Here is a 22,140-nt window from a genome sequence, read left to right on the forward strand (position 1 = left end):
GCATATTTTATATCCCCAACTGCTTGTTCTCCTTAAAACATCCAGGAGCATCTAAAACCTGTCTTGGGCATAGTAGGGTTTCAAAATGTTTTGTATTGAATTAGGGGAGAAGACCCAGTTATCTTCTTTAATGTTAGTTTAATAGAGGAGCTATGATGTATATATAATGCTAACAATATGGAAGTCTAAATTACAATCAAATCCAATTATATGTGGAATTTATTAGAAATAATAAATCATTTATAGCTTCAAGAGCCAGGTTTTATTAACAAAACAGGAAATGCTTTTTGTAAGTGGGCATTTGTTACTTCTTCAGAGCTATATTTCAGTCATACTATTTAAATTTCAGTGTTAAACTTGTAGTATCCATTTATTCCCATAGTGTATTTGGGGAAGTAAGCAATACCATTTCTAATCTCTATCCTTGAAGCAAGAAAGAGGAAAGAAAGAACGAAAAATAGGTAAGTAGGTGAGCAGAGAGGAGAATTTAAAATGTATATCATGTGTAATTTTGTCTGCTCACAAGATCTTACAGTGGCAGGCTTGGAAGCAGAGGACCGGGAATGTCAGTTTCTCAGTAGAGCTCCAGGCCTACTCAGAAAACGAAAGTATGGGCTGATTGGGAGAATACCGTGCAAGTAGGACTGAGCTGGGGTGGGGTTAAACTTCTTTCCCTTTGCACTTTTTCCCACTATATCAGTTACTTCAGAAGCATATGAATTTAAATATTGACAGATGCACTTGATACTCTACCTTTTAGCCCAGTGTGTTAGCTTTGTCCACAGTAATGAAGAATTTGTTATGTCGTAAGAGCCAAAAACATTTATAGGATAAAAGCCAACCTTGTAACCCTTGTTATATTGTACACCATTTTCATACTATGTTAAATGAATACACTCTGCTTTTTCCCAGGAAGAAATTGTGGTTTGATTTCTAATTAATAAATATTTAATTGAAAAGATGTGTTCGAAATGCATTTTACAAGTGTTATTTTGGAAAGTGCTGACACTTAGAAGTTTGACTTTTTCATGATTTCTTCCTTCCATTTTCCATATATAACATCTCTAATATATCTTCCAATTCCCAAAATACATAGTATGATCAAAATTGGGTATTATATTAATGTAATCTATTGAAGTGCATTTGTTCTGATTTGAATTAAAATCTCTTTGGAAATGAATGTTAGAAAGTAGAAATACTGTGTAGATGTTCTTGGTCATTGCACAGGTTCCCCAGAGACTTTTGGGATTACTTCATTAAATAGGCAATAACTGAACCCTAAACCCCAAGTTATACTTTATTTTGGTAATTTACTGTTTTGGAATTGGGTATATATTTCTGTCTTCAAAAGGAACTAGTATATAGAACTAGGTTCCTAGGACATTGTTCCCAGAGATTACATTATCCTAGTCCCTGGAAAAGGGAGGCCTTGCCTGATTTTGGATCATTGTTGAAAGCTACATCACTGGAAATGAGAGAAACTCATAGAAAAGAGAATTCCAGAGGGAATTTATACCTTATAACAGAGCTGAACTTCCCATGCAGTTTCTATTTTGGTAATGATATTTTGAAAAAAGTCTTATGTATTGTTATGTTAATTGTACCATCATCACGATATGTTAAAACATTCATTCCTACAACTCTTTCTTAAACTTTGCCCAATCATAATTTTTCTTTGTCTCAATTTCCTCACTTATTTACACTTTAATATATGGCACTGGTATTTTATAAGTTTCCTCAGTCACCTTGTAATAAACAGAGACAAATAAATAATCATTTTACAGAGGTGTAACAGCAGTGTAGAAAGATGGAGGAAAGCATTAGACTTGGGTTCAGGTTCTAGTTGCACAGTTTTCCAATCCAGACCGGAGTTTTTTCTTCTCTTAGTCTCTCAGTTCTCTCATCTTCTAAATGAGGATGGTAATACTTATACCCTAAGATTTTAGTGATGATTAAATCACATTATATTTGGGAAAGTATATGACATAAACTAGAAACTTAGTTAGATGTTAGTGGGATCCAGGTCAGATTTTTAAGGGTTGGGAAAATAAATTTTATTTGTCCCTTTCAAACCTGTAATTCCTATGATCGCATTATTACAGATTGTCCCATTCACTAGGAATATGAGTCTAGGTATTATGGATTCTGAGCATCTGACTTGTGAAGACATCGCTAATGCTGTCTTTGTACCGTGCTCATGCCATGTTCCTCTGGAGAGGAAGGCTTATTCCTTGAGCCTCCATGTTGCCTTCATGCCAGTGGCCATCATCCATGGCAAAGGGAAGACAGTCTCCCAGCCTCCAAAGCAGGAACTAAAACATATTTTCTTATAAAAGCTGTGCTATGGATTGGATTAATTTATTATTATGGTTTCCCCAAAAAGCTATTTTATTCTTAACATAAACAGTTGTGCATTTTTAAGAATACAAGTGTATTCACTATATTTTTTATTGAAAATGAGTCTTTTTCTCAAGTGGATCTAGACTAGTTTATCATCCTCTCATGTTGGCCTTTATTCTGAGCCAGCTTTTTTTTAAAGACTGAAACTTCCTTCAATCTGTTCCATGTCCACACCAAAAAATTCTGTACCCAGTGGACTTGTTAATGAAGTAGTATTACATTGTTGCTTAAAAACCTTGTATGGATTGATGAAGAGCTTTTCTCATATTATAGTTTATGTAGTTTTGGGGAAAGGTGAAAAACAATAAAAACAGTAGAAGGGGAAAAGACTTTGAATTAGATTGCTGGGTAATTTTTAAAAAGATTCATGTTCACTTCCCCTCTTTTCCACAATTTGCTTGATTTTAGAAGGTATGACTTAGAAAATAGCTCTGTCTTTGAGATTGATGGTTACTGTAAATTTTAAAAATTACAGTAATTCAGATGTATTTCATGTTAATGAAATTGGTAAGAATAGTCTAAGGCATAGTTCTTAATATATACCCATATACAAACATCTTTTCTTGACTGTTCTCTTAGTAAGAAAATGAATTAAAAGTAGAGATGTACAGATTTGAAATATGTTCATGTTGGGATGTGGTGCAATGCTAATAATATTTCCTACAAATATTATTTATGTGAAAATGTTCTGTGGAGCTCAAATGAAAAGCTCTGCAAATTGAAAAAAAAGTTAATATTTCAAAATTATTTGTGTAAAGGACATCTGATAGGAAATGAGGAGAACTGGGTCCTAGCCCTTTTATCACTGACTATGACCTTTGGCAAGTCAACCTTTTAGCTCTGTTTCTTCTTCTTGAAAATGAAGGCAAGGGCGCCTGGGTGGCTCAGTTGGTTAAGTGATTGCCTTCGGCTCAAGTCATGATCCTGGAGTCCCTGGATCGAGTCCCGCATCGGGCTCCCTGCTCGGCAGGGAGTCTGCTTCTCCCTCTGACCCTCACCCCTCTCATGTGCTCTCTCTCATTCTCTCTCAAATAAATAAATAAAATCTTTAAAAAAAAAAAAGAAAAGAAAATGAAGGCAAGGTCTGGGAGATTGCTAAGGTTCCTTCCAGCTGTAAATTTCTGTTATTGTTACTAAATTTTGATATAAGAAATTAGTCATGCTGTCCATAAAATTGTTATACTCAAGAGCTATTAATAGTATATAATTTTATATTATAAATTGGTCTTTTAAAATATATAAAAATTTGATTTTATTCTTTTTTCCTAAATGTTTACTGCTTTATACTATATTTCTTTACCAGACTTACTCTTTTTGAGAAAGGAAATATTCTTCGTAGGTGAATCTCTTACTCTTCATATTTCCTGTTACCTCTCCCCGCTGCCCACCTCCCACCCACCCCAGGCACCTTCCCCATGCATACACACTGAAACTAAGTCTGACAACCACACAACCCAGAGTAATAGCAGAGGTACCCTGACAAATTCCAGGCACTACTCTCCGCAGTAGAAATAGACCAATGCTTGGCAACTATGTTGTGAAAATATAATTCAGAGGAAGTAAATGCATACGTAATTGTCCCAAATAGTATGATTTATAGCCTTGCACAGTTTAGGGCGAAATGGCATTTCTTCACTTACACACACATAAATACACACACACACACATTTTCCGCCTTTTTTCTCTATTCTCTGTAAAAAATAATGAACAAATCACTCTCACATCTACAAATATTAGTCTTGGGTACAGATACATAGTTTACATACACTTAGATTTTTCACTATGTATAGCTTTCAGAAGATCATTACTCTTGAATAAACCCACCTTAGTGGGCAGTATGTGACCAAAGGTGCCCTTATATGGCCCATAGGACTCAAGGCTTAGCCATCTAGTCTGTTTTGTCCAGTGGCTGCAAGCACTAATCCAGTTTACAGAGTAAAGATCCAGAAATAATAATCCATCAGACTTGGCATTTCACTGACCAAAGGAGCTTTGGAATTATGGTGAAGCCGGGACCTGGACCTCAAGAAACATAAATGCTATGGCACACTCCAAAAAAAAGACCCCAAGATTCAAGTCAGACAAATACTGGGAGGAACCAGAAAAACTTCAAAGATGAGAAAGAATTAAATCAGAAAAATTATACTCAGGTTGGGGAAGCAATTCTTAAGAGAATTTGTGGATTCTACAAATGACTTTAATCCATAGTTCGTTTCTTTTATAGCATGTACCTTCAGACCCATTTACTAGGTAAACAGATTGATTTTTTGAGATGATGCGTCACATCTCTTGTTTTGGTGGGTGTTTTTGCTTGCTATGGTTTGATACATTATAGGGATCTGTAAGGATTCTTTCTTTCATTTTTTTCTTTATTCCTGGTTTGTTAATCCTCTCATGAAAAATCTGCATAATCACCACAGATAAAGTCACTGTAGAATCTTTAGTCCTTCTGTTGTTCAATCTCTAGTTCACTTTTTGCCAGCACCAACATTGGCTTTGCAGCTCCCCTGACTTTATTCATTCTGTTCTTGGGTTCCTTTCGCTGTTTTCTTGAAGTCTTTTCCTTTTCATACAGGCTGTGTCTTGCAACTCAACGTTTGGGTTCATTTTTCTTTGCATAATCCAAGGAATCTTAAATCATGCCAAAGCCAGTTGTCTTGCCACCACCAAAATGGGATCTGAATCCAAATACAAAGATGACATCTCGTGTGGTCTTGTACATTTTGGCTAGTTTTTCCCAAATTTTTGTCTTCAGTACTGCTGCCTTTCTGGGGTGAAGAACATCAATGACCATTTGTTTTCACTGAGGTAGTCTGTTGGTCTGAACTTTCCTAGTCCAGGTGTGTCATTCATGATAGTTAGCCAATCTTCAAGGGCCAGGGAGGAAACGAATATTATTTCTTGAAAGTGTTAAATCGTGGGCCGATATTATTCCTTGAGCTTGTTTCCTAGTGTCTCAGTACCAGGCTTCTGTTTTGTTAGCATTTTGAGTAGAGAAGTTACACACTATCTTATCATTCGTAATACTTAAATATTGTTAGCATACTTTCTGCTTCCAGGTAAAACTGATTTGCCAAAATTTCACCAACATTCAGGGCTAAATTTACTTTGTCAGATGATTACTGGGGCGCCTAGGTGGGTCAGTTGGTTAAGCATCAGACTCTTGATCTCAGCTCAGTTCTTGATCTCAGGGCCATGAGTTCAAGCTCTGTGTTGGTCTCCATGCTCATTTAAAAAAAAAAAAAAAAAGATTACTGTGGTGATGGGGGGGGTGCCTAATAGTTTTGCTAATGTAATAGTTAATGTGGTACTCTAACCATACACCCTTGTAGCCCCTTACCATTTTGTGCATATTAGCCTTCCAAAGGACAGCACCTACCTCTTAACCGTAAGACTGCATTTGAGCTACTAGAAGCCACTGGGATTAGACCATAAGCAATGACTGACAGGTTTCAACTTCCTTGGCCCTGGCTTAGACAGTTCTGAGACCTGTATCTTACACTATTTGCCCATTTCCCCCATGAGACTAAGTTTCAGTTGGCTTCTGTTTTAGCTAACTTAATAATATACCCTATATTAGCTGCCTGCCCTTCTCTTATCACCTCCCCATTTCCCTGCTAGTTTCTCTGAACCTTCCAAATAAATTATGTATACTCAGTCTTAGTCCCAGAGTCTGTTTCCTTAGAAACCCCACTAAGACAACTACTTAACAAACCCAAAGATAAGAATTCTTCCCATTTAGGCTGGTATTATTTATTTTATACTGTTATGATATGTTGTTTAGAGTAAATGGACAGTTATAAAGATGATCCATTTGAATTTGGGACTGAAAATATATAGTATGATAGATCCCTTTTCATCTTTTTGTGACCCCACACTGTTAAAATGATTTGTTAGCCATCAAATATGAATAAAACTTAATAAATTACATAAGTAAAATGATCTTGCATAGTCACCCTTTTATTGAAATTCTAAACATAACTGTAAAATACTGAAGTCAGTGTATACAGAAAAGTCTTAATAATGGAGATAGGAAAAAATGCATTTTAACCAAAAAAATTGAATGTAATTCTAATAAAAAATTTAGTGAGACCTACAGTCTAAACTAAAATCTTAATACCCTTAAAATGCTCAAATGTAAATATTTAGGGATACCTAAAATGCTAAAGAATTAAAAATGAAATAGTAAAGTAATAGGTTCTAAGATACTGGAAAGTAGTATTCAGAACATTTAATATACCAAATAAACGAATAAAATACTTAACAGCCACCTTGATCCTAAAAATAAAATGTAGCAGAAAGCTCAAATGAAAATATTGTGAACAATCTAAACGTAGTACTAAGAGCATTAGATGGAAACCATTTTTAGCACACCAAAAACTGAATTTAAAGAACAAGCTTTCAAAGCCAGAAATGGTCACAGGAAGAATTCAGAGTCTCAAGGATAAAAGGAAGTCCCTAGGTATATCTGAAGAAGATGGGAGTCAGGCAGTAATTGAACTTAATCTCCTTGGAAAAAATATTCCCATTCTCTTGATCTTTGGGAAAGGGGCCAGACAAGAACCTGGTCACTGTTGATAATCCAGACTTGGGAGCCCAGGTCAATACTGGTTGGCCTTGGGCCTATTTGCAAACTGTATTTTAAAAAGACACTTACTCTGAAAGATAGATATGCAAATAAGGAAAGGAAAGGAAAGATAACTCAGGAGTTTAGGCTGTGATGAAGAAGCAATGATAGCATTTAAACCTTTAACAGTAGACAGACTTTATCTCCACAAATCTAATCTATCTCTGGCTGCTTTTCTTCAAGCCCACCAGTATGCAAGATAAATTCAGTATACTTTTTTCTTCTTTTGCTCAGTTTGATTTCTATCACAATTTGAGAAACTACCATGTAATTTTTCTCAATGTTTTGATTTTTATAAATGTTTATGTGTTTTATGATTCAAATAACTCCAAAGATAATATAATATAGTGATTAGGAACATAGGCTCTTGAGCCTGGTTGTTTAGGATGAATCCTGGCTCTGCCATTTACTAGCTAATACGACCTAGACTATATTATTGCACCTCTCTGTCTTGATTTCCTCATTTGTTAAGTGGGCATGATAAGAGCATACTATTCCATAAGCTTGTTTTGAGGATTAAATAACTTAAATGTAAAATTCTTAGAATAGTGCCTAGCATATATGAATACTCAATAAGCTTTTTTCCATGTATGAAAACAGTATATTATAGATGAAATTGGAATTTATAAAATTGTTGAGATACATTACTACTTTTATATAATGATCACTATGAGGAAAATACATTACTAGACTACCGACTTCAAAAATGAATGTTTGAAACGTAACCCATTTGTGAAGAAAGGACTGCAGTTTTTGCTTATTTTCCCATGTAGTATTTACAGTTGACCTTGGAACAACCCAGGTTTGAACTGTGTGGGTCCACTTACATACATGCAGGGTTTTTTCCCAATAAATACAGTACTATAAATGCATTTTCTCTTCCTTAAGACTTTCTTAATAACATTTGCTTTTCTCTAGCTTACTTTATTGTAAGAACACAGTATATAAGTCATATAGCATGCAAAATATATGTGAATCAACTGTTTATGGTATCAGTAAGGCTTCTGGTCAACAGTAGGCTGTTTGTAGTTAAGTTTTGGGGGAGTCAAGTATTATATATGGATTTTTGACTGCATGCAGGGTTGGCACACCCAATCCCCTGTTGTTCAAGGATCAACTGTGCTATATTTCTAATAAGGTGAGGAGAGAGTAAGTGGTATGCCTACCATTGCTCATAGGCACTTCATGTCATTTCACACAATCCACAATCAGCTCTACTAAGTAGTTATTAATAACTATTTCAAAAAAGGAAGTTGGAATTTCAGAAAGGTCCATTGACTTACCCTGGTAGTAGAGCTACTATAACATTGTCTGACTCCAAATACAAAGCTTCTGCAACTATTCCTGTTTTATTAACAGAGGAGGGATTTGAAACATTTAACAACTGGTGTAGCAGAGGCACCAACTAATTTGAGTGGGTCCCTGTTCTTCTGGGTGTTATCTCCTTAGGGGTTAGAACGTGGAAAAGTCTTCTTGGTGGGGATGAGGTCTTTAGAGAAGAGGACCATGTGGAGAGAAATGGAGAGCAGTGGCCATTTTCTAACAAGTATGAAAGCCTTTTACTATTTGGTATTTTAACAACTGGTACAGCCACACTCTTCGTTCTGACCGAACATTAGGTATACCAAAATACATAATTTTGATATACCTAATGTTATAATTAGGTATATAAAAATTTAAATATTGTATTAATTTTTGGTTTTTTTGTTGGTATCTTTTTAGGACACATTTTTAGGATCGGGCAAAATTGAGAATTCATTCCTTGAAATTTATGCTAAACTATTATTACATAAATATATGATCCTTTTTCAGTTACATTAATTGACTAATTGATCAATCACCAGTTAACATAGATTGCCTTTATTTATAGTAAACCATTTTTTTTTTAATTATGAACTTGCAATAACATGGTGGAAGAAGTTCTCACCTTACAGTACTTGGCCAAAAAATTTATTAAGCTATTGTAAATATGGAGGACTTTGTTGATTTCCTTCTCTTCTAAATGTGAATTTGCTCTCATTTATAACCTTCCTCTTATTACATCTTCCACATCTAAGAAGAATAAAACAGTGATGATGATTTTTTGTACCTAAGAATCTACATAGTAATATGCTCAGATTTGCTAAAGACCTAATCTCTTAATTTAATAATCTAGGGGCAACAGAAATCACTTACAGTGTTTACTCCTTTTTCACCTTTTTTGTATAGTAGTAAAATTATTTGAAAATACATTTTAGTCAATGAATTGACATTGTTTCATGGTTTGTATTACAATATTTCATAGAATTAAGTGAATTAAATATGTTAACTCTAATGCTTTTAGTTTAAACCATATGAAATTTCCAATATTCAGTCTTTTTTGAACAATAAAACAAACAATTTCACCTGGTTCAATCCAAAAGAGAGGCAGCCCAACATATTGAGATAATTTGTTTTTATTATTTTCCATTTGAATCAACTGAATATTTCATTTTATTTTTTGCTTCAATTGCTCTCTGTTGTAACCAGCCCATCAGTAGGTATTTTTAAATGTTTTATATTTAATTTTTACTGAACATACTAAGTTTTACTTCCATGCACTGATTTGCAGTTCATTGTACCAAGTTAAAATTCCATATTATATATATTTACATAGGGTGTATTTTTTGTATCTGTATCGACATTGGTATCTACAACTATATTCTCAGTGCTAAGGAAGGAATCATCAAAAAAATCACAGCATTATAAATGCCAGCAATATAGGGAACATTTAATATTTGATTCATTTTAAATAGCATTTGAAGCTTTATGAGAGAGATGGTATTAAGACTCAAATCACTTACAGAGCACAATGACCTGTAATGTTGTGTTTTAAACGTTTAAGTACTTCTTTTTCTGCATAGTCATTTCAGTTCATTATAAACTGAGAAGATGGAGCAAATCTCTGGAAATTCTTCGCATTTTATATGTATAGTTTTTGATTTGTTATCTTCGAAAGATCTAAAATGATATTCCAGTTATCTTTTGTATATCTCAAAAAAGAAACTTGACAAGGCAATCCTCTAAACATGAAAAATCTCTGATAAACAGGAGTGACTCAAGCTCTTTTGGGTTGCACTTGCTCCTATTTAGATTTCATTTTTTGATTTCTCAATTATCTCTCACTCAGTCAATAATAACCCCATCATTGTTTACTCCTGGAGGTAATTTGTGTAATCCAGACATCTTTTTCCATTTATAAGGATTTTATTCTTGTGTCAATGTGTTATTTTCTTTAATAAAACTCTTCATTATTTGGCAGGTTGGCATAATACTGAAATGATCTTGGTAGGATTTGAAATATTGTTCTCTTTTGGTAAAAGCTGTTTCCAGACATCATAAAATCAGGCATTACTACTGGCTCATAAAATTTCTCATGTAATATGGTTTCTTTTGCTGTTTATGTGTGCCTGCACCAAAACAAAAACAAAAACAAAAAAACCCAGAAAGTCAGAGCCTGATGTTTCCCCCAAACACTCACTGGTGACTTTGATATTCCAGTCGTATTAACCTCCTTTTCAGACATCACTAAGGATGATACTCCTATTCTTCTGTGCATTTATTTGCATTTTTCCTGCTTATCATTTTATTATTTCAACGTGTGGACATGTGAGGATTTCAACTCCTTGCATGAGATTCTAACATCTCTCCCTGATATCTTTTTGTTTCTATTGGAAAATTTGATTTTCCCAAGGTGCAACTACTTACTGCTTTTTTGTCAGTTATTCTGGCTAGCATCTCTTCTCTTAGGATAATATTGTAGGATTTATTTCCATTAATGAGGACCCTGCATTTTGGAGGACTGTTTTATTTTGTTTTGTTGATAATTTGAGAAGTCACTTTGGCTGAAGTATGCATTATATAAAAAGATTATGCTTTATATTATCAATGCCATAAATACTAGAAGGAGGGTATTTCCATATTATAGAACATTTAAAAGGTCTTATAGCATAAATTTGATGTTTTCTGTAAGCAGTTAATAATCTATAGCTGCATTTTGAAGCTGCTTATATTAAAAATCTTATGAGAACAGTTTTAGTTTCTATGCACATACTTAAAATTATATTTAAAAATTTTTGTAAGTTAATTTAAATATATCTTCCCTTTAATTCGTTTTCTTTTAAATTAGTCTTAATTAGCAAGTACTAATTAATAAGTCTACCATATTATATTAATTTTTTAAGCTAACATGATTTTCTTTTGTTTTTATACAGAGAACATTTTCTAAAAACATTTTCTCTGAGTTCTGATTCAGAATTTTCTACTTAAGATCCTACAACACTCTACTAGTTTGATTATTCAGTACAGTGGAGTCACTTTTAGGCTTGTTATTATCTTCATTACCACCATATAAATAAAGCATTATGGTTTATATTCAGATATGGATTTCTTTTTAGGTATTGAAGTAGATTTTTGATCGTTTCATGAAATCCATCTATATAGTAGTGTTTTTATTTGGGATTATAGTGTCTTATGTATCAAATGCCCCAAAATGTTACATCATAGCACCATTAAAATACTCGAAAATGTGTGAAACTTCTTTAAAGACTCCTAATTGTTGTGCACAAAAGCAATAGTGTCTCTGTCTCTGTCTCACACACACACACACACATAAACACACACACACACACACAAGGTTATGGACCCATTTTCTGTTTCAACAGCAACAGAAACATCATTTTGGGGGGGCTAAATTCCAGTTCTTTTGGAATTTTTTATTTGGTGGCCTGAATTTCAGTATCACTTCCAAGGTTTTTGTTTTATTCATGTTGGGCCCCCATCAATTTATATTATTTTGTTTATTTAAACACTGGGGTTAGTTACATATGTTAAAGAATAAATTGCTGACTGGTACAGCGAATGCCTATATTTTACCATCCTGCTTTAGAACTTAAAAATATTAATGATATCCTATTAAATGTTTATGAATTTCTGTGACCTGCCTCCAAAAGGGGGCAGTACAACTTTGGTATTTGACGTGTGAATGCCTTTTTTTTTTTTTTCCCCAAAGCATCCTCTTGTTTGCCCATAAAATTTCTTGTGATTCTTAATCATAGATTCATAAAATCATGGATTTGGAAGGGACCTTCAAGGTTACCATGTTTCGTAAGGAATTTAAGCATACCTTCTGATGTTGAAATTCCTTCTTTGATACCCCTATCTTTTGTCCAGTAATTCCATCTACCACCTTACCTCATTTTATTGCACTTCACAAATATTACTTTTTTTCATTTTTTGCACACATTGAAGGTTTGTGGCAGTCCTGCATTGGGCAAGTCTCTCAGTGCCATTTTTCCAATAGCATTTGCCCACTTTCTGTCTCTGTGTCACATTTTGGTAATATTTGCAATATTTCAAACTTCTTCATTATTATTACATTTGTTATAGTGATCAGTGACTATGACTTGTTGGAAAGCTCAGGTGGTAGCATTTTTTAGCAATAAAGTGTCTTTTAATTAAGGTATGTACATTGTTTAGACATAACTCTAGTACACACTGAATAGACTATATATAACATTTATATGCACTGGGGAACCGGAAAGTTCATTTGACTCACTTTATTGTAATATTTGCTTTATTGTGGTGATCTGGAACCAAATCTACAATATTTCCAAGGTATGCCTGTATGCTTTTAGCATAATCCTGAACAATGAAATCAGCAGTAATTATCACTGTTGCTTTTCTTCTCTTCTCTTCTCTCTCTCTGTTTTTTTTTTCCTCTGTAGACCTTCTTAGTATTGAAAAAATATTTTATTTCCAGCATTCTGGAAATGTAGGCAACTCCTGTTAATGATGATAATGAGAAAAAGAGGAACGTGATGTTTTTAAAAAGAAAATGGAGGTGATGTCAGTGGTAGCAATTTCTAAAGGTACCATGAGAAAGATAACAGGTATATATTGCTAGAATGTCTAATAGAGACTACTGAGTCAGGAGTCAGAAAGGCAAGAGGCAGAACCTGAGAAGACACGGTGAGAGTATCAGTATCATTCTAGTCATCCTATCAAAAAAAAAACATTGCCAACACTTAGAGCAAGGCAGAGAGCAACGTAGAGAGCGAGGTCACTAGTATATTTATCATTTCTAAAAGTAAAATAGCTTTAAAATATATAATAAAGCTATATAGAATAGTTTTATCGTTTATTTCTATAACACTACCACAGAGGAAATCCTTGAAAAGTTCTGGTTTCCATTTGAAAGAATAAATGGAAATGATTTCTTTGTAATGTCTTTGTTTTATTGACAGTAAACCTATTAACCTAGACTTTCATTTTCACATGATTTCAGTCTCCAAATCCTGTTTTTGTTTTTCTTTTTTTTTCTCTACAACATTTCTCAACCTTGAGTTCTCAATCCATAGTGGTCTTCAAGAACCTTATTTTTGAAGTTGGGAGACACTACATAGAATTAGAGTAATAAATAAGCTGCCAACTCACTTACTAGGTCCCAACCCTATTAGTTCATTAATTATCTATCAGCCAGCCCAATAGGATAACAAGCATAATGAATTTGTTATTGCCAGAATATTAATATGCATGTTCTTGGTACTATATTTGACAAAATGTTGTACATAATTCTTTCTGCCCAGAAAGGTTAGCTCTCAAGGTGTTTGCATATTATTATGCCCAAAAATCACTCACTGGTATTTCCCAAATAACAGATGTAATTAAGGTGGTCTGTAGTTTTAGAGAATGCTGGTGGGGAAAGAAAATAAGAAGAAACAAAGATTGCTGCTTTCCTTTCTCTAATGAAAAATAAATGTCATTTACTATTACACTTTAAATAGGCTGGTTATTATCAACCTTTATAGAAAGAACTTTAGTTTCTTTGGACTTTAAATATAGTTTCTTAACTGAAGCCAGATCATCTGGACAAGTTACAAGAGGGCTAAAGACAAGGCCTAATTTGTTGGACAGGATTTAGAATTACGTATGGTTCTTTGTTGTTTACGATGACAGGGGCGTATCCAATGAGGGAATTCTATGCTGTTCAACTAAATAGAACAGTTGCATTAAAACCATAAATAAAAGTTATGGAAGGTGCCCTAAATAAGTGATCTGGAATAAACCTAATAACGGACTTAACTGATACTAAGCAATGGCTTGAATACACTCAGGCTAAGATTATTCTCTGTGCTAAAAACAGTTGAGAGAAAAAATCTTCCATTCATTGCATGATTAGAACTCTTGTCATACTGAAGAAATTTGGAAACTTTAAAAAAGCAGACATGGCAAATAAGCAAGCAGACAAGGGTTAAATACATTTTTAATTCTTTGAATGTTTCATTTTTATTGAAATAAAAGACTGAAAGCTTTTATTTTATTCCATAGTGTTTTGCTGTGATCTGTTGCCATTCAGCCACATATGAAGTTTGTGCATTAGATTTTTTTAAAAAGTCACCTATTAGAATAAATGGGATCTTGAGGTCTACAAAATTACATCCTGCTTATGCTATGAGAGCAATCACCTATAGAAGTTTAGGTTTTGGTGGTTGAGCATCCAACTCTTGATTTCGGCTCAGGTCATGATCTCGGAGTCATAGAATTGAACCCTGCGTGGAGCTGGACGTGGAACCTGCTTGAGATTTTCTCCTTCCTCCTCCCTTTGCCCTTACCCCCTACACTCACACTTTCTCCCTCTCTAAAAAAAAAAAAAAAAAAAGGAAGTTTAGGTTTTGATATAGTCCCATAGCTCAGGGAAGTAGAAAGCATGTTTTCTTTCTGTAAAAACTGCCAAAATTGAGAGGGCTATCCTATTTTAAGAAGGTATAGTTTCTCATAAAAAAATTTTTAATGAGTTAAAACCATAAATACAGGGGCGCCTGCGTGGCTCAGTCTTTAAGCGCCTGCCTTCGGCTCAGGTCATGATCCCAGGGTCCTGGGATCGAACCCTGCATCGGGCTCCCTGCTCTGCAGGAAGCCTGCTTCTCCCTCTCCCACTCCCCCTGCTTGTATTCCCTCTCTTGCTGTGTCTCTGTCAAATAAATAAATAAAATCTTAAAAAAAAAACATAAATATAAAATCCCAGCATTGAGCCATACTTAATCTTAATGTCATTAGGCTTATAGAACATCACATTCGAAGCAAGACTGAGGTTTTTAGGATAAATCTTTAGTATTTATTATGCTTTATTATGTAAATTGTACAGGGACTTTATTCTTTAAATTGTACAGAAATAATAGAATGTATGTAGCACTAAATGAGGGCTTAGAAATCATCTCTTTGTAAGAAGAGTTGGAAGTGGACCCCCATGGTACTCTCCTTAGAGTGGGAAAGCTGATAAACCTTGCAAAAGGGTGGAAGGTGTAAGGCAGAAATTTATATGAAGATACATTAAGTAAGGCTTCCAGAACTAGTGGAGATTTAGTTTAATGGACAGTGACTTCAAAAAATACTGTAGATAATTGTAGACTGCATGAGTTTGAAATCTAGCTCTGACAGTTATTGACTGTAACACCTTGGACGAGTTAATCTCTCGATTCCTCAATTTCCTTATCTGTACAATGGAGATGATAATAGTACTTCTTAGGACTGTTGTAAAAATTAATTAATGATAGTTAGATTTAGAAATCAATAAATGTTAGCTCTCATTACTGTATTTCAAAGCAAGGAAGAAGTGTCAGCATTTTAAAAAAATGTTGCAGACACTATTATCTGTAAGTTTGTATTTTTAAAGTGTAATATGTATACTTTGAATTCTTTTGTGATATATTGTGTTATTTACAGAGTTATTGGTTCTTATTAAAGTGTGTAATTTCCCTAAGGAAACACTAAACCTGTTCCCTACGACTTTTGTGTTAAGTATATTTAAATAGAGTCTGATTTATTTTTTAAAATGTGCATTCTTGTTAATTCATTGTTATTATTAACAGCAATTATTGCACCATTACCCTCAGTTAACTAAAATTACCTGGATTATGAGACATTAAGAGAGTTGGGTGTGGTAGCCTCAAAAGAGATGAAAAAGTTCTTGCAGCATAGGGAAATTATAATTTTTAAATCATTAATAGTTGTGAAGCATACTAAAGAGAAAAGCTGGATGCCTCACTGAATCATTGTAAAATGCTATACTCAGTTACTGGGAAGACCAACAAATAAAATCATCATCATATTTATTAAATGCTTTCAGGCTAGGGCTTGTTGGGAAATTATAATTTAGTTAAGGGAATAAAACAAACATGCCAAATCTTAATAATAAAAGATAGAAATAAGGGACCATAAGGGAGTACCTGATTAATTACCTAAGTAATTTGCAATAATTAGTGCTGGAAATCAGAAGAGAAAGAAAGCTTTTAGTGTCAGATTGATGGAAATTTCCTTCAAGGAGGAAGCAATATTTGAGCCAAGTTTTGGTTGATGAAGAGATGAGAGATAAACAGCAAAAGGCCGCTGAGGTCAAATAGTAAAAGATCATGAATCTTGCCAAAAGACATTGGGACTTGAATGCATAGCTGTAAACCAGAGGCAGACTTGCATCCGATCCTGCAGATTTGAGAGGTGGAATAGATTTGTGTTCATGAAGGCAGTTGGGAGGTCCATGATTGTTTACTAGCTATTAAGCCGCACTAGGTCTGGGAAAAGAATCAACTTTAGTCATAAACTAAAGATTGATGTTAACTTAATAGAAAAACCTGGTCTTTAGCAGCACATGCATGTAGAAAGAATACTTTATTAGGAGCACCTCCATACTAGGTAGGTAAGTGAAAATAAGTATAGTTTTCTTTAAAGGTTTAGTAGTTATTGAGATCACCATCCATATATAGAGCAGAGACTTGGATATTTACCCCTATTTATTAGACTTTTCTTTTTCAGAAAGAATCTAAAGAATATGTGCGTATGAATATATTATTTTTATTCCAAAGTATTTCTGGACCTGTTTATAAGAAGTTTCAGAGCTAAAATGTTAACAGCCTATTTCATATTATTTTTAGTAACTTATGTTAGTGTGTATGTTGAAGGAAATGACTCAAGACTTTTTCTTTAAAAAAATTTTAGCTTTGCTCTTAGAGCAAATGATACTAGAACAGCTTTTCCCCCCTGCTAAGTTAGGGCCAAAAAATATTTAATTCTGAGACATTAAGGGCATGTTTGTAGTTATATGTGTAGTTTTAGGTTAAATTCTCATTACAGAATATAATCTAGTTTTTTCTTGTTTGCCACAGTATTTTGTTGATTACCTATACAGTTTACTTAGGAGAATAGCACAACTTACAAAATATATTATCCATAAACATTATTTTAGTTTATCTGCATTGATTTATTGCTAAAGTCTTACATTTAAAGTTATTTCTTATCCTGAGCATCTCAGGATTATCTTTTAAGATTAGAAATATTACCTTAGAATAAAACTCAAGAAGTATTTTTATAAATGCTAATAATGAGTCTAGTAGTAGTGTTCATAAATTCTTATACCACTATTTTATAGGAACTATAGACCTTTTGCATTATAATCACCAGAGATGTCTATAAAAATAGACAATCCATGGCCTTAGCCTAGTTTCTCTGAATCAAGATCTCCAGCATGACACCTGGCAGGAATCTACATTTTAAAGTAGTACCTTTCGTTCCTTAAGTGCATTGTACTTTGAAATTCACTGCAACCACCATTTATGTCATACTTGTTAGTAGTCAGATTAGCAAGTTTTCAGTAGTTTTCATAGATATCTGTAGACAGTATTTTTTTGAAGTTAGTCTTATTGATCTGTAGAAATTAAATGAAATAATTGCAGGGAGATTGTTTCTTTGCCTGAAGAACAGATATCCTTCCTTAGTGGCTTTTAAAAAAAATATATCTACACCCTGGCCCAATATCTAAGAAATATACCGAGTCTCAATATAGTTAAAAGTGTCTCGAGTGTTTTTAATGTGCAGCTGCGACTGAGAAACTACACAGATGAGAGATCTACACTAATGACCAAAAGGAATAATCATGTTGTTTAATCCAAAAATTATTGATGTTTGGCTTGGGAATCCATAGTACTCAAAACCACGTACTAAAGGTATGGCACTCAGCCTCCAAATCCTATTTCCCTAACTGCTTGTCTTAGGCTTCTTTAAAAAATCAAGGAGAGTCAGAATCAAAATCTTTCAGCAAAGAACATTTTCTCTGGATAATCCTAATTCTCTCTTAGTGGCAATTTCTCTTAAAAGACTTCTGCAAAGCTTCCCTAGGTTGGTGGAAAGTACTGACTGGGTAATTTAAGTGACATTGACCTTTTTTTATGAGGACAGTAACTAGTTGATCTCCATGATACTGGCATTTATAAGCAACTCAGATGTAATCAAGAATATATTTTTGTAATCTATTTTGAATAAGGAAATATTTTCTAGGGTAGGGCTGTGTTCATGTAGGACATCAGAATCAATGTATTTAAAATTATATATTTTTTTAATGTTTTATTTATTTATTTATTTATTGAGAGCAAGCACAAATGGGGGCTTGGGGGGAGAGGTAGAGGGAGATGGAGAGAGAGAATCCCAAACTCGGAGCTTGATCCCACAACCCTGAGATCACGACCAGAGCTGAAATCAAGAGTAGGAAGCTCAACCAACCAAGTCACCCAGGCATACCTAAAATTATATTTCTTAACAATGCTTATAGAAGCTAAGTAGCCAGATAAAATTAGTACTGTAGAAAGTATAAAATTTTGTGACATGAATCAAAATATGTATTCGTAGAAATTTCTGATTCTTCTAAATAGAAAAATCTCATTATTACTACTGTTTATTTATATAAAATATGTCCTATGAGATACACTTCCCCTTATCCAAATTTACCAAATACAGTCATAAAGAATAATTTTGACATCTGCTTTTATATTTAAAATAAATGAAACAATATATCTTCAAATTCATATTTTCTTGTTTCTTTTTTAGATGCTTTTTGAGGAAATCAGTTTCTACATGTGGCAAGTAGACATTGAAGGTTATATGGTTTACAGACAAGATCTTTAAAACATAGATACTCAAGGTAAGTAATAAATACAACATCATGAATAATCTCATTTAAATGACTAGGATTTCCAGACTGTACTTTGAGTTGCAAAACTGGCTTTATCACTGGCCCTACCTAAGCAACCTCAAAACCACATTCATTCATATTCAGACACAAATTTGTATGCCCTAACACTATCTTGACAGGAATTATCATATTTCATTTATAACAGGCAATTGATAAAATTGATATATTATTATGGAAGTATATAAACCAATTAAGAAGAATGGAGAAGAAATGAAGTAGCTTCCATTAAAACTGTGAGCAGAACTCGGTAGTGTTTAATTTGAAAGAATAATTAAACAGAAACTACTATCCATTGCACTTTCTTCTTAATGTACTATATTCATTAATCAGTTCCTTAACTACATTAGAAACTTGTTCTTTAACCACTCCAAAAAACCCTGTCATAGTTTCAAATACTCACAGTATTACCTCTGAATACCAAACCTCTTTTCACTATTTCTCGAGTACCCAAAGATTTGTCTTGATCCATCATATCCTTTCATTTAGCATGTTCTGCTCATGCCTCCCATGACTGCTTACATGCTTACATTACTAAGTAAATTTTTGAATATATTTTGGTAGAATTTTGAGTGAGATATGAGGAGTACAAAATGCAAAAAAGGTATTTTAAAAAAATGTTGCATGTCAGGCAGGTACAATGTAACCTTGGAGAGTATGTGACCAGTAAATGGGGCGCTTTTGTTCAGCTCTAGAATCCTCTCTAGGTGGAAATAAGAGACCTGTAAAATCTGACTTTAAGATTTTTTCGGAAGAAACAAATATGGATTTTGAAAAGTCCTAATTTTTTAATGTCAGCACAAAATTTTGCCTGTGAAAAAACCTACTTTTGCCAACTGTGTGAACCAAATAAAACAGTTTACAGCCTCTGGTGCGGAAATTTTTTCCCTTTGTTCTATTTCTCTTTATTCTTTTAGAGTGCAAGTACTTTAGAGTCTATTTTTTCTTCTTAATTTGTGGGTAGCAGCTTACTGATTTGCTAGTTTTTTGTGATGAATATTGTCAGAAATGACTTATCTTGAAAATATAAATGACATTACTTATTTCTAATTCATTTCTATAGTTACATATGGTGAGTTGGTTACTTGGAACAGCTATTCAATTGTTTTCTGAATTATAATAATTAGACAATTATTTTTGTAGTTCCTTCATCTCCACAAGCTAAAACCAGATCCTTCCAATTTAAGAAAAAATAGCCATTAAGGGATTTTTTTTTTTAAAGGATCTTTTGCATAAAAAAAAACAGAGCTAAACATGCTCCGTAGTTCATTGTACATTGTCATCATTGGTCCATGCAAAGTACTGATATTATTTATTTATACATTTTATTTTTGTTTCTAGTCCCATACTCCTGACCTTGACCCATAGGGAACCATTCTAATATGATAGTCATTATAATAACTACTGAAACGCTCTCTTTGGTTTATATGTATTTTCATAATATGAGTATTGTTTTATATACATGTTTTTAAATATTTTAAACAGAAAATTTCAAATAAATAAAAAAAAAGAGAATATATTATGACCCTTCATGGGTCTCTCAGTTGGGCTTGCGTTAATTATATCTCCACCCTGTCCCCTCCCCCATTTTATATATATAAAATTTTATTATGCATATATGATATTATGCTGTGTATCTTGTTTTGTACCCTATTTTATTTTATTTAACCTTATGTGTTTATCATTTACTTAACGTTGTCATGTTTACATTGCTTCTAACTGCTGCATAGTATTCCACAGTTTGTAGCTACCATGTTTTAACTACCTATATTTCCCAGTGATTGCCACCCAGATTTTTTGTCACAACAAACACTGCTATGATAAATAGCCTCATACTTGTTTTATCATGGAACTTTGCAAGGATTTCTTTGGGATATATATCCAGGAGCACAACTGCTGGTAATAGGATACATGTTTATGCTTAATTTGACAAAGTCCTGCCAGTTGCTCTCCCAGTAACCCTCTCATTCCTGTCAACCCTTGACATTATTGAGCTTGCTAATATTTTCCATCTCATGTGCATAATTTTATAGCTTATTGTTTTAATTTTAATTCCTCTTATCAGTAATGAGTTTAAATACATTTTCATCTTTTTATTGGCCTTTTGGCTTCCCTTTTCTGAAATTGCTTGTTTGTACTCTTTATTTTTCGTATGGGTTCTTATCTTTCGATAAATGCTCTTTAAGAGTTTGTTGTATATTCTAGATATTCATTTCCTGTTAGTTTTAGATATTAAAAACTATCTGCTTCCATTATGTCAACTTTTTAATTTTGTGCATGATGCTCTTTGAGTAGACATCAATATTTTAAATATTTAATTAAAATATTTTCTTGATGTCTATTGTTTGTGTAGAGAAATAGTACTGATTTTTTGAAACTTTATCTTGGTTTTAACAACATTGCTGAGCTCTCTAATTCTTAATAGGTTCTTTTTTCTAGATAGATGATCATATATCAGTTCCAAATAATGGAAGTTTTCTTTCTACCTCTCCCATCCTCATACTTTTACTTTTTTCTTCTCTCTAATACCTTTGATCAATTCTTCTGGAAGTATGTTAAACAAGTAGTAATGGCAGTGGGCATCCCTAACTTATGCCCAGTCTTAAAAAGGATGCATCTAGTATCTCACTTCTCACTTAAGTATAATGCTTGCTGAAGGTTTTTAATATATAACCTTTACTAAATTAAGAAAGTTCTTCTATTTCTAGCTTGGTATGTATAAATAGCTATTGAACCCTATAAAATGTTTTTTATGCATCTTTGAAATAGTCACATGACATTTATCCTGTAGTGTATTAATGCTGTCAATTATATGAATAGAATTTCTAATATGAAACCATCCCTGCATTTCTAGTTTACATCCTACTTGATCATGGCATATTATTTTTAACACGTTATTTTTTGGTTAGCAAAAATTTTATTTTAGGATTTTAGAATCTACATTGTTTAAGTGTAATCTGCTGTAGTTGTTTTCTCTTCATTTTCCTTGTCTTATTTTGCAATTAAGATTACACTAGCCTAATAAAATAAGATGGGCAGCTTTTACTCATCTATTTTCTGAAAAAACTTTACAAGATAT

General features: G+C 33.3%; 1 protein-coding gene across 10 annotated transcripts in view; it reads left to right on the plus strand.

Annotated features, from left to right (window-relative positions):
• The window catches only part of MBD5 (methyl-CpG binding domain protein 5), a 440,770-nt gene that overhangs the window by 152,399 nt on the left and 266,231 nt on the right, over positions 1 to 22,140 (plus strand). For all 10 annotated transcript variants that reach the window (XM_064586492.1, XM_064586493.1, XM_064586491.1 and 7 more), the window contains exon 2: positions 18,920 to 19,013. The gene's annotated coding sequence lies outside the window, so the exon portion shown is untranslated. The remainder of the gene's footprint in view (positions 1 to 18,919; positions 19,014 to 22,140) is intronic.

Source organism: Mirounga angustirostris, unplaced genomic scaffold (assembly GCF_029215605.1).
Source record: "Mirounga angustirostris isolate CCGP_5_RB_7025 unplaced genomic scaffold, mMirAng1.0.hap1 SCAF_3, whole genome shotgun sequence".
Classification (NCBI taxonomy): Eukaryota; Metazoa; Chordata; class Mammalia; order Carnivora; family Phocidae; genus Mirounga; species Mirounga angustirostris.